Below are 6,002 nucleotides of genomic sequence, written 5' to 3' on the forward strand. Positions count from 1 at the left end.
TTTCTGGAAGGATAAGGAAAAAAAGTAAAATCACCAATAACACTATCATAGAGGAAACATTTCCACTATTGTTACTTCGATGTAGTTGTTCTATTGTCTTGTCTATGTGTTTTTAGTTCATAGTTGGAAACCTACTGTATATACAAGGTTGTATTCTGATTTTTTCTTTTTTAAAAAATATTTTATGTATTTATTCATGAGAGATAGAGAGAGAGACATAGGCAGAGGGAGAAGCAGGCTCCATGCAGGAAGCCCTATGTGGGACTTGATCCCAGGACCACAGGATCACCCCCTGAGTCAAAGACAGGCGCTCAACTGCTGAGCCACTCAGGTGTCCCTGTATTCTGATTTTTTCATTAGCTATTTGACTTAAGCATTTCCCATATGTTAAAGTATTTCTTAAGTATCATTTTAATGGTTGAATCATACTCTGTACTGTGATTTACTTAACCAAACTAGAGTTGGATACTCAGAGTTCTCCAATTACCTATTCCTAAATGTCTAGTGATGATCTGTTTGGATTCCTAGAACCGAAATTACTGGGACTGACAAGGATGAAAAGTTTTAAGGCTATACATTTTGTTAAGCTCTATTAGAACCATTATAGATATTTACTAGGAATGTGTAAGAGTGCCTATATCACTGACCTTCATTGCTGTCATTTATTTCATTTTATTAACCTAGTGTATTTGTCTGGTTTTCCAGAAAAACATAACCTGTAAGATGTGTTTGTATGCAAAGAGAATCTTAAAGGAATTGGCTCATGTGATTCTGGGGGGTGGGAGTGGATCCCCAAACTTCAGGTCAGGTTGTCAGGCTGAAGACTCAGGAAGAGCTGACGTTGAATCTAGAAGCCAAAGGCAGTCTGGAGACAGAATTTCTTCCTTCTAAAAGGATCTCAGTCTTCATTCTTAAAGCCTTTACGTTTTTGGATGAAGTTCAGTCCCATTGTGAAGAATAAGGTGCTTTACTCAGAGTCTACTCATGTAAATGTAAACCACATCGAAAAATACCTCACAGCAACATCTAGACTGGTATTTGACCAAATGACTGGGCACTATAGCCTAGCCAAGTTGACACATACAATTAACCATCACATCTGTGGTCCAAATAGTTTTATACTATTTGATAGAAGGCCATGTTCTTTCTTTCCAGTTTTTTCTCTGTTCAGTACCATCTGTTTCTATGAAAACACACTGACTTATTTAGGACTTTTATGTATACTGTGAGTTTTCTGTTGTAAACACAAAGATTATCTTAATCTAGTTTTGGAATAAAACATTTAAGATCTCCATCAAGTGATGCTGAGAAAAAAATCTGGGTTTGGGCTTTATGCAGATGTGACTTAGGAATATTCCCCTACCACGTTACAACTGTATTAATTTGGTTTGGATAGCTAAACCCTTTCCTTCTTAATTTGCTCAACTAAAAAGTAGGGAGAATCATACCCATTTTCCAGTAACTTGTTAAGTTCTAACTGGGGAAACATTTATGAAATTCTAGTACAGCATCTAGTATATGAAAGGCCATCTATATGATCAGTACAGAAAAACCTTCCCTGTCTCTGAACATTTAGTAGTTCCACTCGTAGCAATTTTCCTCCTAGAAGACTTAAACATTTTTTCCATTTTAAGTATAAGCCTCATTTCCCTTCTATTTCATGAAGTATTGCATTTTAACCACTGATAGATAAATTAGATGATTTTAAATTAATATTTTACTCATTTATCTAACAAATATTTATTAAATGTCTATTAAATCCCAAGGATTGTTCTGGGTGCTGGAGATTTAACAGTGAAGACGATAGATAAATTCCTTGCCCTTTTAGCTTGGATATTAGTGGGAGAGACTCTCAAAGAAAGAAATCAATAAGCATAAAATCACACTACAAGTAATATCATATTAGTCAGGGTAGGCTAAGTGATGCTGTGGTAAGTCACTAAATCTCATTAGCATAATTACAACAAAAGTTTATTTCTTGCTCGTGACAAGTCAGTGGCTGGTTCAGGTGACTATTTGAAGCAGCTATTCTAAGCCTTCCAATATGCCTCCATCTAAGCACATGCTTCCATCAGGGAAGAGTGGACCAGTGAATCAAACAGCAACAGTTAAAAGCTTCTACATGTATCACTTTTGCTTCATATTTTTATTGGCCATAGCAAGTCACATTGTCATGCCTAATTTCAATGAAGAGGAGAAATGTGACTCTTGGTAATCCTAGTGGTAAAGGAGAAACATATGTGACTACCACAGTATTAAGTATATAAAAAACAAGAGAATAAATAAGTATTTTTAAAAAGATAATAAAACAAAATAAACATAAGTTTTCAAGTATATCATTGTTTAAATTTATAATAAAATATGTATTTAAAAAATTGGGTCAACTTAAAGTTATTTAATAACAATTATTAAAATTTAGTATTTAGATAAGAGGAAAGGCATTTAGGTCATTTATGAATGACTTGTTTAATAGATATTGAGATGTTAAGTCTACTTGAGGACAAGGGTGATGGTTTTTATATTGCTATTCTTGGTTATTTAGGCACATACAAGATGCTCAGTAAAACTTCGTTGAAGTTAATAATGTTCATTGTTTTAAATTATTCTTCTCCATTTGGTTGACTGTCTTAAATATAGTCCATTATAATTTTGCTCAGAAGCAAGGCCAATTTTCATTGTTTTTATCTACATTAAAATTTTACATTTAATTATAGTTTAAATTTGGACCACAAATGCTTGAATCACTAGTGGTCTCTTTCTCCTAGTTTGTCTCGGGTATGTTCCTAAACCATGGGTATGTCCAGTAGGACAAAAGACTACTACTTTACTGTTGGAGTTTGTGATCTACCATCTTGTCTTCTAAAAAACAACACAACAACACAACAACAACATTTACCTTTAATATCTGTTTGGCAACTGCTGTGTTGAAGAGATTTCACAAATTTGAATAAAGAGGGCAACAAATACCGAGTGGCAGTTTTGTTTGTTTTAATTTATTCATGATCATGAATGTAAGAATAGTATACTTGCTTTCAAAGATAGCATATGATGATGATGGTGATGATGATGGTGATGATGATGATGATGATGATGCCTCTCTCTCTATTGTTCTTTCCTTTTGCTTTTGACTAAGTCTTTGTCATTTAAAAAATAAATCAGCCAGAGAGGACCCAGTTATTCTTTGACTGGATAGATCAAGAGCAAACCAGAAGAGAATCTCTGTCTCTACCCAACTGAACCTCGTTTCGGTACCGTCACTTCTCTATTTATGGATGGTATGTCTGAGATGTTGTCTCTATCCTAGAAACCAAGAACTTGTCTTAAATCAGTGCCTCTCCAGTCTGTGCCATGAATCCCGTGAATCTGTAAGAGTCCATGCCCTTTGATGAGTTTGCTGCTCTTGGATTTGTACAAAATTTGTTTGTTACTTGGCAAATGGGACACAGCTGGCTTCTGATTTAGAGAGTGTTTTAAATTAGTTACCTCCTACCTTAACTTGATCATTTAAATGGAAAGCACTATGGCTCCAACAGAGTAGACATGATATAAAAACCATTTCCGACATGAGTATCTTGCCTCCTCAGTTGTGATGGCTACTGGTATCTCTGAAGGAAAATAAATAATAAACAAACAAACAAATAAATAATACTAAATAAATAAATAAAACACGGTTCTGCGATTCTCACAAGTGGTAAACTGTCTTTGCATTATTTAAGAAAAGCTTTAAGTGTTCGATGAATGTGCTTAGACTAATGACAGTTGATGCCAAGAATATAGCAATAATCCAATACCATTTTGTAAAGTGGCAATTTGTGTAGAAATTGCAGAAAGCATCAACACATGCCGGGAACTTTACATATAAGTGAGCTATAGCGTGGGTGAAGGAGTTATTTATTTGGCCTTTCATTTGTAAATAAGACACTAATCTTTTCCTTCCAAGGAGTAGCTAGGCCAGTTATTAGTAAAAGAATATTGATAGCCTTTGCTCATCATGGCAAAATTGAGGATCCTGACCTTAAAAGTCTTAGTATTTGGAGGAGCCTTAATAAGTCATTTAGGAGAACAGCATTCTATAGTTGAAGATGGCTAGATCTATAATCAAAATATTTGGGTAGAGTCCAGGCTATACTATTACCTGTCAGCAATTTAGCTTTCCTCATCAAGGCTTATATGATCTGGTCTAGGGAACCTCTCTAGTCTTGTTTGATAGTCTTTACTTCTTACTTGCTCCATTTCAGTCCCTATGCCATTTCTCACATTTCAAAAGAAGTGTTCTTGCTGCCAGGCCTTCTGTTCTTCCTGTTCTCTCTGCTGGGATGATCTTCCCCCAGAGACAAGCTGACATTTATTGGGCAGATCCAGTATGTTCCAAGGCGTTATAAATGCTTTGCATGTTTGTTGTGGTGAATTTTCATGATAACCGTATGAAGTGTGTAGTGACACTGGATGGATGAGAAAGGAGGCAGAGTGATCTGGCAAAGGCAGGATTGGAACGAAGGCCTTGGCTCTCACAAGAAGTGCTCTCATAGTACACAACACCCAGGGTGTGGTTCCCACTCTTCCTTTAACCTCAGAGCTCTTTCTTGGTGAGCATTTCCTGACTATCTTATTTAAAGTGGAATTCCTGTGACTCTTTCTGTTTACTTAGCTTTATATTTATGAACAGTACTACATATTACCTGATTGATAATGCCTGTTTACTTGCTTACTTCTTTGCTTATCTCCCTCACTAGAATATATATTCTATGAGGGATGGACATTGTTCTGATCCGTGTTACCACTCTATCCCCTGCATCCAGAAGTGTACTGAAATGTACTGAGAGAGGATACGAATTGACTTAGAATTTTTATCGGGTTTAAGGTATCTTACTCTTCAAACACTTGCAGAGCACCATTTTGTGTCAGATTCCATGACAGTTTGTGGAAATAGGAACGTGAATGAGAATGATGGGGACTCCTACTTTTCTGCTTTTCCTGATGCTTTTCCGGCATCCTAGAAGAAACAAACATGCAATTAACAGACAGTTGCCCAGGATAAGCATCCTTTTAGGGCAAATATAAGGTGCAGCAGGGAAGGGAGGCTTTAGGGAAAGCTATTCCGAGGGGTGATATCCATGTTGAGAGCTGAAGGATGGGCTGAATGGGGATGCAAGACCATTTGGGGCAGAGCAGATGACAGAAGTCCCTGAGAGGGCACATTCCAGTTTATTATTTTTTTAAAGATTTTATTTATAGAGACAGAGAGAGGGGCAGAGAGACACAGGCAGAGGGAGAAGCAGGCTCCATGCAGGGAGCCCGGCGTGAGACTCGATCCCGGAACTCCAGATTCAGGCCCTGGGCTGAAGGCAGGCGCCAAACCGCTGAGCCACCCAGGGATCCTCCGCACATTCCACTTTAAAAGCAGTTCACTGTGACTCAGATATAGACTACGAGGGCCAGAGTTTACTGTCTGAGGCTGGAGAATAAAGTTGGGTTTTCAAGGGTCTTGAAAACTATTCCAAGAAGCCAAGACTTTATTGTCTGAGCATTGAGATGCCACTGAATGATTTTTAAATCAATGTAGTTTTGATTTAGTATCTGATTCCGTTTACCACCTTCAGCCACATAAGTTGGCAGCATTTCCACTTTCTGGATGGGACGAATAAGGCCCAGAAGAACACATTTCAATGTTGGTGGAATTGATTTAATTCTCTTAATGACAGTGATATCAGGGCTTCTAACTCCTACCTTCCCACCCTCTCTCCTTCCTTCTTTCTGGTTGTTATTCTTGTCAAACATAAAGCTATTTATCCACCATCCTTAACTTTTTCCAAGGAATATCCATGCACTCACACAGCTTCTAATAACCAGACCCCTGAGTGAAAGCCAGTGACCTCACGGGCGGCAGGGCTTGTTTTGGCTGGATACCATATTGTGCACTGGGCTGGAATTCTCTGTTCTTCCTCACTAGGAAGCTGGATTTGTACCAGGAACCTCTTATCTGAAAAGGCAGCTCTAGGCTG

Source organism: Canis lupus, unplaced genomic scaffold, assembly GCF_011100685.1.
Source record: "Canis lupus familiaris isolate Mischka breed German Shepherd unplaced genomic scaffold, alternate assembly UU_Cfam_GSD_1.0 chrUn_S482H643, whole genome shotgun sequence".
NCBI lineage: Eukaryota > Metazoa > Chordata > Mammalia > Carnivora > Canidae > Canis > Canis lupus.